At 40.6% G+C, this 11,676-nt stretch overlaps 1 non-coding gene across 1 annotated transcript; it reads right to left on the bottom strand.

Moving 5' to 3' along the window:
* Positions 1–3,516: 3,516 nt before the first annotated feature.
* LOC130978130 (small nucleolar RNA R71) lies at positions 3,517–3,624 on the bottom strand. The gene has a single exon (XR_009085790.1). It is a non-coding gene; the product is annotated as a small nucleolar RNA R71 (small nucleolar RNA).
* Between the last annotated feature and the right edge of the window lie 8,052 nt (positions 3,625–11,676).

Raw genomic sequence — 11,676 nt, 5'->3', positions numbered from 1 at the left:
CTCAGCCCAAGCACACACCAAGTGGGCCCGGAAGAGGATTTTTATGTCATTTACTCATTTCTGTACACCCTAGGCTACTAGTTTCTTATAAGTAGGACCTTTTACTATTGTATAGAGATCTTTTGATCACTTTTGGATCTCTAGATCATCTTTGGACATTTTAGTTCTTAGATCATTGGGAGGCTGGCCATTCGGCCATGCCTAGACCTTATGCTTATGTATTTTCAACGGTGGAGTTTCTACACACCATAGATTAAGGTGTGGAGCTCTGCTGTACCTCGAGTATTAATGCAATTACTATTGTTCTTCCATTCAAATTCCGCTTGTTCTTTATCCAAGATATCACTTGTTCTTCAACATGATGAAGGTGATGATTGACGCCCATCACCATTCTCACTCATGAACAAAGTGACTGACAACCACTCTTGTTCTACAAGCATCTGAGGCTTGGTGAATATCTCTTGGATTCCTGATTGCACGATGCATGGTTGATCGCCTGACAACCGAGTGCTCGCCTGACAAACGAGCCAACCATTCCGTGAGATCAGAGTCTTCGTGGTATAGGCAAGAACTGATGGCAGCATTCAAGAGAATCCGGAAGGTCTAACCTTGTCTGTGGTATTCTGAGTAGGATTCAATGATTGAATGACTGTGACGTGCTTCAAACCTGTAACCTACTGGGCGTTAGTGACAGACGCAAAAGAGTTATTCTATTCCGGTAGGGGAGGGAACCAAACCGGTGATTGGCAGCACTGTGACAGAGTGTGTGCATTAGCTTTCACTGCGAGGATGGGAGGTAGCTGCTGACAACAGTGAGACCCTATACGAGCTTGCCATGGAAAGGAGTAAGAAGGGTTGGATGAAGACAGTAGGAAAGCAGAGAGACGGAAGGGAAGGCATCTTCATGCGCTTATCTGAAGTTCCTACCAATGAATTACATAAGTATCACTATCTTTATCTTTTATGTTATTTTCGTTCATCACCATATATATCTGAGTTTGCCTGACTAAGATTTACAAGATGACCATAGCTTGCTTCAATACTAACAATCTCCGTGGGATCGACCCTTACTCACGTAAGGTTTATTACTTGGACGACCCAGTGCACTTGCTGGTTAGTTGTGCGAAGTTGTGTAATGCCATGGTATTGGGCTACCACGTTTTTGGAAGCCATTACTAGGGATTATGAGAGTTGTGAAAAAGTATAGTTCACAATTTCGCGCACCAAGTTTTTGGCGCCGTTGCCGGGGATTGTTCTAGTTTTGAGCAAGCCTTTGGTAACATCAGTGCCAAGATCCGGCAACAACATCAAATTTTTGGTGTTATTGCCCGGGATTGTTCTAGTTTGGACAACTGACGGTTCATCTTGTTGCTTAGATTAGGTATTTTTTTTTCGAAATTCTTGAAGGTGAATTCTAGAGTTTCATGATGATTTGTTGAAATCTGGCTGGCTGAGAAGCCATGTCTAATCTGATTGGACCGAGGTTTCAACTTATCACCACAAGAGCGTGTTGATTCTCATCAATTTTGCTCTTGGAGCAGTGATCTGCTAAGATTTGGCTGACCTTTGGTCATGTCTAGTGTTTTGGACCGAAGCTTTCTTTGAAAGCTTGGCTGGCTGTGAAGCCATGTCTAATTCCTGGACCGGAGTCTTAGACTAGCATTGCACTGATTCCTGGAAATTTTCATTAAGAATTTTGATACCTTTTCCCACTTAATTTTTGAAAAACACAAAAAAATTACAAAAAAAAAACCAAAAATATTTGATGTTTCTTGTTTAAGTCTAGTGTCTCATCTTAAGTTTGGTGTCAACTGCATGCATTCATTCATGTATCTTAAGGATCCTCAAGTAATCCTTGATGATTTTTGTGTTCTAATCTTTGAATTCTATTGACTTGGAGTATTTTGTGTGTCTCATATGCATTTTCAGTTCATTAGTGTCAGTAAGTATACAAACTGCTAAGTTTGGTGTCTTGCATGCATTGTTATTTGATTCTTGTTGCATTTTAACTATAAAAAAAATCCAAAAATATTTTTAATTTGTGTCTTTTCAAGTCAATGATACAAAGAATCGAAGATTCAGAACATACTGCAGAGGAATTATACAGAAAAAGCTGAGCATTCAAAAATGCCCAGTGAAGAAGGCAGACTGGCGTTTAAACGCCAGCCAGGGCACCTGGTTGGGCGTTTAACGCCCAAAGAGGTAGCATTTTGGGCGTTAAACGCCAGAATGTATACCATTCTGGGCGTTTAACGCCAGGATGGTGCTAGGGGGAAGATTTTGTTTTCAAATCAATTTTTTTTCAAGTTTTCAAAGTTTTTCAAAATCAAATCTTTTTCAAATCATATCTTTTCAATCAAATGTTTTCAAAATCAATTTCTTTCCTTTTTCAGAGATACTTACTAACAATTAATGATTTGATTGAACATTTTTTGCCTTTTCTGTTAAGGAAGGTTTTATGTTTGAATCATATCTTTTCTTGTTAGACAAGTCATTAATTTTTAAAATCATATCTTTTCAAATTGTTTTCAAATCATATCTTTTAAAATGGTTTTCAAATCATATCTTCTCAATCACATCTTTTTAAGACAATAACCTTTCAATCATATTTTTTTTTATCATATCTTTTCCAAATTGGTTTTCAATCAAATCTTTTTAGTTTCTAATTTCAAAATCTTTTCAAAAATCACTTGATTTCTTTTTCACTTTTAATTTTCGAAAATTATCAATCAAATTTTCAAAATGTTTTCAAAATCTTTTAATTGAATTTTCGAAAATCCCCTTCCCTCCTTCTCACATCCTTCTATTTATGGAGTACCACTCCTTCTAAATGCACAATTCGAACCTTATCTAATTAAAGTTCGAATTCTTCTTCTCCTTCTTCTTTCTATTTCTCTTTTCCTCTGACATTTCAAGGAATCTCTATACTGTGACATAGAGGATTCCACATTTTCTTTTTCTCTTCTCTTTCATATGAGCAGGAGCAGAGACAAAGGCATTCTTGTTGAAGCTGATCCTGAACCCGAAAGGACCTTGAAGAGAAAGCTAAGAGAAGCCAAAGCACAACTCCCTTTAGAGGACCTGACCGAATTCTTCAAAGAAGTAGAACGCATGGCAGCCGAAAACAACAACAATGCCAACAATGCAAGGAAGGTGCTGGGTGACTTTACTGCACCTACTCCCGACTTCTATGGGAGAAGCATCTCTATCCCTGCCATTGGAGCAAACAATTTTGAGCTTAAGCCTCAATTAGTTTCTCTAATGCAACAGAATTGCAAGTTCCATGGACTTCCAATGGAAGATCCTCATCAGTTTTTAGCTGAATTCTTGCAAATCTGTGACACAGTCAAGACTAATGGGGTTAACCCTGAGGTCTATAAACTGATGCTATTCCCTTTTGCTGTAAGAGACAGAGCTAGAATATGGTTGGATTCTTAACCCAAAGAAAGCCTGGACTCTTGGGAAATGCTAGTCAATGCCTTCTTGGCAAAGTTCTTTCCACCACAAAGATGGAGTAAGCTTAGAGTGGAAGTCCAAACCTTCAGACAGAAGGATGGAGAATCCCTCTATGAAGCTTGGGAAAGATACAAACAATTAATCAGAAGATGTCCCTCAGACATGCTTTCTGAATGGAGCATCATAGGTATTTTCTATGATGGTCTCTCTGAACTATCCAAGATGTCTTTGGATAGCTCTACTGGAGGATCTCTTCATCTGAAGAAGACGCCTGCAGAAGCTCAAGAATTGATTGAAATGGTTGCGAATAACCAATTCATGTACACTTCTGAAAGGAATCCTGTGAACAATGGGACTAGTCAGAAGAAAGGAGTTCTTGAGATTGACACTCTGAATGCCATATTGGCTCAGAACAAGATATTGACTCAACAAGTCAATTTGATTTCTCAAAGTCTGTCTGGAATGCAAAATGCACCTGGCAGTACTAAGGAAGCTTCATCTGAGGAAGAAGCTTATGATCCTGAGAACCCTTCAATGGAAGAGGTGAATTACCTAGGAGAGCCCTATGGAAACACCTACAATTCTTCATGGAGAAATCACCCAAATTTCTCATGGAAGAATCAAGAGAGACCTCAACAAGGTTTCAATAACAACAATGGTGGAAGAAACAGGTTTAGCAATGGCAAGCCTTTTCCATCATCTTCTCAGCAACAGACAAAATTCTAAGCAGAATACTTCTGACTTAGCAACAATGGTCTCTGATCTAATAAAGACCACTCAAAGTTTCATGAATGAAACAAGGTCCTCCATCAGAAATTTGGAAGGACAAGTGGGTCAGCTGAGCAAGAAAATTACTGAACTCCCTCCTAGTACTCTCCCAAGTAATACAGAAGAAAATCCAAAAGGAGAGTGCAAAGCCATAACCATGGCCGAACGTGGAGAGGAAAGATAGGAGGAAGACGCCACTGAGGAAGACCTCAGTGGGCGTGTACCAATCTCCTCTGAGTTCCAATGGGAATCTGAGGCTCAAAATGAGACCATAGAGATTCCATTGGACTTACTTCTGCCATTCATGAGCTCTGATGAGTATTCTTCCTCTGAAGAGGATGAGTATGTTACTGAAGAGCCAGTTGCTAAATACCTTGGAGCAATCATGAAACTAAATGACAAGTTATTTGGAAATGAGACTTGGGAGGATGAACCTCCCTTGCTCACCAAAGAACTGGATGACTTGTCTAGGCAGAAACTGCCTCAAAAGAGGCAGGATCCTGGGAAGTTTTCTATACCTTGTACCATAGGCACCATGACCTTCAAGAAGGCCTTGTGTGACTTAGGGTCAAGTGTGAACCTCATGCCCCTCTCTGTAATGGAGAAATTAGGGATCTTAGAGGTGCAAGCTGCAAGAATCTCATTAGAGATGGCAGACAACTCAAGAAAACAAGCCCATGGACTTGTAGAGGATGTTCTGGTTAAAATTGAAGACCAGTACATTCCTACTGATTTCATAGTCCTAAAGACTGGGAAGTGCATGGATGAATCCATCATCCTTGGCAGACCCTTCCTAGCCACAGCAAAGGCTGTGATTGATGTTGATAGAGGAGAGTTGATCATTCAAGTGAATGAAAAATCCTTGGTGTTTAAGGCCCAAGGACATCCCTCTGTCATCATGGAGAGGAAGCATGAAGAGCTCCTCTCAAAACAGAGCCAAACAGAGCCCCCACAGTCAAACTCTAAGTTTGGTGTTGGGAGGCTACAACCAAACTCTAAGTTTGGTGTTGAAACCCCACATTCAAACTCTAAGTTTGGTGTTGGGAGGTTTCAACACGGTTCTGAGCATTTCTGAGGCTCCATGAGAGCCCTCTGTCAAGCTAATGACATTAAAGAAGCGCTTGTTGGGAGGCAACCCAATGTTTTATAATTAATTATTTTCTTTTGTTATTTTATCTTTTTTGTAGGTTGATGATCATAAGAAGTCACAAAACAATGAAAAAAGCAAAAACAGAATGAAAAACAGGAAGAAAAACAGCACACCCTGGAGGAGAAGAAACTGGCGTTCAAACGCCAGTAATGCTAGCTGTTGGGCGTTTAACGCCCAGTCTGGCACCATTCTGGGCGTTTAACGCCAGAAAGGGGCACCAGACTGGCGTTAAACGCCAGTAAAGGGCAAGAACCTGGCGTTAAACGCCAGGAATGGGCACCAGCCCAGCGTTTAACGCCAGAAATGGCTCAAAACGTGATTTTGAGCAACATTTGGTGCAGGGATGACTTTTCCTTGACACTACAGGATCTGGGACCCCACAGGACCCTACCATCACTCTCTCTCTTCTTCCCCATTCACCAATCACCTCAACACCTCTTCCCCAAAAACCCCTCACCTATCAAATCCCATCTTTCTCTTCACCACTCACATCCATCCTTCATAAAACCCCACCAACCTCACCCTTCAAATTCAAACCACTTTCCCTCCCAAACCCACCCATAATGGCCGAACCTTTACCCCCTCTCTCCTATAAATACCCTTCTTCAACTCTTCATTTTCACACAACCTAAACCCCCTTTCTTACCCTTCTTGGCCGAACACACTACCATCTCCCTTCTTCCTCATTTCTTCTTCCTCTACTCTCTTCTTTCTTCTTTTGCTCGAGGACGAGCAAACATTTTAAGTTTGGTGTGGTAAAAGCATTGCTTTTTGTTTTTCCATAACCATTTATGGCATCCAAGGCCGGAGAAACCTCTAAAAAGAGGAAAGGGAAGGCAAAGGCTTCCACCTCCGAGTCATGGGAGATGGATAGATTCCTCTCAAGGGTGCATCAAGTCCACTTCTATGAAGTTGTGGCCTTGAAGAAGGTGATCCCCGAAGTCCCCTTGTCACTCAAAAAGGGTGAATATCCGGAGATCCACCATGAGATCCGAAGAAGAGGTTGGGAAGTGCTTACCAACCCCATTCAACAAGTCGGAATCTTGATGGTTCAAGAGTTCTATGCCAATGCATGGATCACAAAGAACCATGATCAAAGTGTGAACCCGAATCCAAAGAATTATCTCACTATGGTTCGGGGGAAATACTTGGATTTTAGTCCGGAGAGTGTGAGGGTGGCGTTCAACTTGCCTATGATGCAAGGAGATGAGCATCCTTACACTAGAAGGGTCAACTTTGATCAAAGGTTGGACCAAGTCCTCACAACCATATGTGAAGAGGGCGCACAATGGAGGCAAGATTCAAGAGGAAAGCCGGTTCAATTGAGAAGGCATGACCTCAAGCCCGTGGCTAGAGGATGGTTAGAGTTCATACAACGCTCTATCATCCCCACTAGCAACCGGTCCGAAGTTACCGTAGACCGGGCCATCATGATCCATAGTATCATGATTGGAGAAGAAATAGAGGTTCATGAGGTTATAGCCCAAGAACTCTATAAGGTGGCGGACAAGACCTCCACCTTGGCAAGGTTAGCCTTTCCTCATCTCATTTGTCACCTCTGTTATTCAGTTGGAGTTGACATAGAGGGAGACATTCCCATTGATGAGGACAAGCCCATCACCAAGAAAAGGATGGAGTACACAAGAGATCTCACTCATCATGAGATCCCTGAGATTCCTCAAGGGATGAATTTTCCTCCACAAAACTATTGGGAGCAACTAAACACCTCCCTAGGAGAACTAAGTTCCAACATGGGACAACTGAGGGTGGAGCATCAAGAACACTCCATCATCCTTCATGAAATTAGAGAAGATCAAAGAATCATGAGGGAGGAGCAACAAAGACAAGGAAGAGACATTGAGGAGCTCAAGCACTCCATAGGATCTTCAAGAGCAAGAAAGAGCCGCCATCACTAAGGTGGACCCGTTCCTTGATTTCCTTGTTCTTTATTCTTCTGTTTTTCGATTTTTATGCTTATGGTTATCCATGTTTGTGTCTTGTGATCATTAGTGTTTTAGTGTCTATGCCTTAAAGTTATGAATGTCCTATGAATCCATCACCTTTCTTCAGTAAAAACGTGCCTAATTGAAAAAGAAAGAATTGCATGAATTTTGAATTTTATAATAGTTTAATTATTTTGATGTGGTGGCAACACTTTTTCTCTGAATGTATGCTTGAACAGTGCATATGTCTTTTGAATTTGTGGTTCATGAATGTTGGCTCTTGAAAGAATGATGAAAAAGGAGACATGTTACTGAGGATCTGAAAAATCAATAAAATGATTCTTGAAGCAAGAAAAAGCATTTCAAAAGAAAAAAAGAAAAAAAAAGAGCAAGCGAAAAAAAAAAACGAAAAAGAAAAAAAAGAAAGAAAGAAATAAAGTTGTGATCCAAGGCAATAAGAGTGTGCTTAAGAACCCTGGACACCTCTAATTGGGGACTTTAGCAAAGCTGAGTCACAATCTGAAAAGGTTCACCCAATTATGTGTCTGTGGCATGTATGTATCCGTGGTAATACTGGAAGACAGAGTGCTTTGGGCCACAGCCAAGACTCAATAAATAGCTATGTTCAAGAATCATCATACTCTACTAGGAGAATCATTAACACTATCTGGATTCTAAGTTCCTAAAGAAGCCAATCATTCTGAATTACAAGGGATAGAGTGAGATGCCAAAACTATTCAGAGGCAAAAAGTTAAAAGCCCCGCTCATCTGATTAATACTGATCTTCACAGATGTTTTTGGAATTCATTACATATTCTCTTCTTTTTATCTTATTTGATTTTCAGTTGCTTGAGGACAAGCAACAATTTAAGTTTGGTGTTGTGATGAGCGGATAATTTGTATACTTTTTGGCATTGTTTTTAGTATGTTTTTGATATGATATAGTTAGTTTTTAGTATATTTTTATTAGTTTTTAGTTAAAATTCACTTTTCTGGACTTTACTATGAGTTTGTGTGTTTTTCTGTGATTTCAGGTATTTTCTGGCTGAAATTGAGGGACCTGAGCAAAAATCTGATTCTGAGACCAAAAAGGACTGCAGATGCTGTTGGATTCTGACCTCCCTGCACTCGAAGTGGATTTTCTGGAGCTACAGAAGCCCAATTGGCGCGCTCTCAACGGCGTTGGAAAGTAGACATCCTGGGCTTTCCAGCAATATATAGTCCATACTTTGCCCAAGATTTGATGGCCCAAACCGGCGTTCAAAGTCACCTCAAGAAATTCCAGCGTTAAACGCCGGAACTGGCCCTAATTGGGAGTTAAACGCCCAAACTGGCACTAAAGCTGGCGTTTAACTCCAAGGAGAGTCTCTACACGAAATGCTTCATTGCTCAGCCCAAGCACACACCAAGTGGGCCCGGAAGAGGATTTTTATGTCATTTACTCATTCTGTACACCCTAGGCTACTAGTTTCTTATAAGTAGGACCTTTTACTATTGTATAGAGATCTTTTGATCACTTTTGGATCTCTAGATCATCTTTGGACATTTTAGTTCTTAGATCATTGGGAGGCTGGCCATTCGGCCATGCTAGACCTTATGCTTATGTATTTTCAACGGTGGAGTTTCTACACACCATAGATTAAGGTGTGGAGCTCTGCTGTACCTCGAGTATTAATGCAATTACTATTGTTCTTCCATTCAAATTCCGCTTGTTCTTTATCCAAGATATCACTGTTCTTCAACATGATGAAGGTGATGATTGACGCCCATCACCATTCTCACTCATGAACAAAGTGACTGACAACCACTCTTGTTCTACAAGCATCTGAGGCTTGGTGAATATCTCTTGGATTCCTGATTGCACGATGCATGGTTGATCGCCTGACAACCGAGTGCTCGCTGACAAACGAGCCAACCATTCCGTGAGATCAGAGTCTTCGTGTATAGGCAAGAACTGATGGCAGCATTCAAGAGAATCCGGAAGGTCTAACCTTGTCTGTGGTATTCTGAGTAGGATTCATGATTTGAATGACTGTGACGTGCTTCAAACCTGTAACCTACTGGGCGTTAGTGACAGACGCAAAAGAGTTATTCTATTCCGGTAGGGGAGGGAACCAAACCGGTGATTGGCAGCACTGTGACAGAGTGTGTGCATTAGCTTTCACTGCGAGGATGGGAGGTAGCTGCTGACAACAGTGAGACCCTATACGAGCTTGCCATGGAAGGAGTAAGAAGGGTTTGGATGAAGACAGTAGGAAAGCAGAGAGACGGAAGGAAGGCATCTTCATGCGCTTATCTGAAGTTCCTACCAATGAATTACATAAGTATCACTATCTTTATCTTTATGTTATTTCGTTCATCACCATATATCTGAGTTTGCCTGACTAAGATTTACAAGATGACCATAGCTTGCTTCAATACTAACAATCTCCGTGGGATCGACCCTTACTCACGTAAGGTTTATTACTTGGACGACCCAGTGCACTTGCTGGTTAGTTGTGCGAAGTTGTGTAATGCCATGGTATTGGGCTACCACGTTTTTGGAAGCCATTACCAGGGATTATGAGAGTTGTGAAAAAGTATAGTTCACAATTTCGCGCACCACATTCATTCAGAGAACAAAAAGTATTGCCACCACACATAATTAATTATAATTTTTATTATTAAGAACTCGAAAAATATAGATTACTTCTTTATTCTAAAAAAAATCTACTACTTTATTCATGCCTGATGATGATGAGAAAAATAAATTATAGCTTAATTGGAAATAAAGTCAAAAAAGATATGCTAATTACTACTACTCCTATATAACTTCTAAGGTAAAATCCTATAATAACTATCACAGCGTTAAAGCTGGAATTAGAACTAACAACCTGTATTTTGGGAAGTGGATGTTCCTCTAGTCTGTGGGTGCCTTCAAGAATTAATTTCTGACGCTTCAGCTCCCTTAAGTTCACATCCTTGCTCTTCCTGTTCTCTTAGGTGCCATGATCTTAATGAGTTTTAGCTCAGTGATCATGGCAAATCACACCAAACTTAGAGGTTTGCTTTCCTCAAGCAAAGAAAGGAAAGGAGAGTAGTAGAAGGGCATTTCGAAAAAAGATAAGATGAGTTGAAAAAGATATGAAAAGAAATTAAAAATATTGAAAAAGAATTGGATTGGAAAAAATTTGTGTTTATGAATTAAGATACATTTGATATTTTTGAAAAAGGGATTTTAGAAATTAGGGTTCTTAGAAAACCAATTGATTTTGAAGGATGACATTTTGAGACATGTTTATGCAAGAAATCATGAATTGAAACTTAAAAATTTAGAAAAATTGTTAAAGAAAAACAAATTTGCCTCTCCCCCCATCCTGGCGTTAAACGCCCAACTGCTGCATGGTTTGGGCGTTTAACGCCCAAATGTTGCTTCTTCTGGGCGTTCAACGCCCAGCCGATGCATCTTTGGCGTTGAACGCCAGGAAGTCCTTTGTTACTGGGCGTTTTTCTAAACACCCAGGATGCTGTCAATCTGGCGTTAAACGCGCAGAAGGTGCTTCTTTGGCGTTTAACGCCCAGAGATGCTCCTTTCTGGCGTTTAACGCCCAGAAGGCTACCCTTACTGGCGTTGAACGCCCAGTGGGTGCTTCTTTGGGCGTTCAACGCCCAAAATGCTTCTTACTGGCTTTTTCACGCCAGTGAGCTTCCAATTTCCCTTATAACTCTGTGAATCCAACCAATTGCTATTTACCTTCAAGATACCTTGACATATACCTGTAAAAAAATTAATACGAATAAAATTAAATTTTGTGATTGGCTGGGTTGCCTCCCAGCAAGCGCTTCTTTAATGTCATTAGCTGGACTATTTACTGAGTTTTAATCAAGTCTCAGTTTTGAGCATTCTTGCTCAAAATGCCTTCAAGATAATGTTTGACTCTTGGTCCATTAACAATGAACTTTTTGTTAGAGTCATTATCCTGAAGCTCTATCCATATGGTGATACGTTTGTAAGACATATGGACCTCTCCACCGGGATTTTAATTTCCCAGGGAATAATTTGAGCCAGAATTAAATAGCAGAACTTTCTGCCCGGCTCAAAGACTCTGGATGACAATTTCTATCATGCTCTTTTCGCTTTCTTTTGTAAATCTTTGCATTTCGAAAGCATTGAGTCTAAATTCCTCTAGCTCATTTAGCTGGAGCAATCGTTTTTCTCCGGCTAACTGGCATCAAGGTTTAGGAATCTGGTTGCCCAATAGGCCTTGTGTTCCAGTTCCACTGGCAAGTGACATGCCTTTCCATACACAAGCTGGTATGGAGAGGTCCCTATAGGGGTCTTGAATGCTGTTCTGTATGCCCACAGAGCATCATCCAAGC

This window comes from Arachis stenosperma, chromosome 4, assembly GCF_014773155.1.
Source record: "Arachis stenosperma cultivar V10309 chromosome 4, arast.V10309.gnm1.PFL2, whole genome shotgun sequence".
Taxonomy (NCBI): domain Eukaryota; kingdom Viridiplantae; phylum Streptophyta; class Magnoliopsida; order Fabales; family Fabaceae; genus Arachis; species Arachis stenosperma.
Note: the sequence above shows the minus strand (reverse complement) of the source record. Positions and strands in the feature narration are given on the sequence as shown.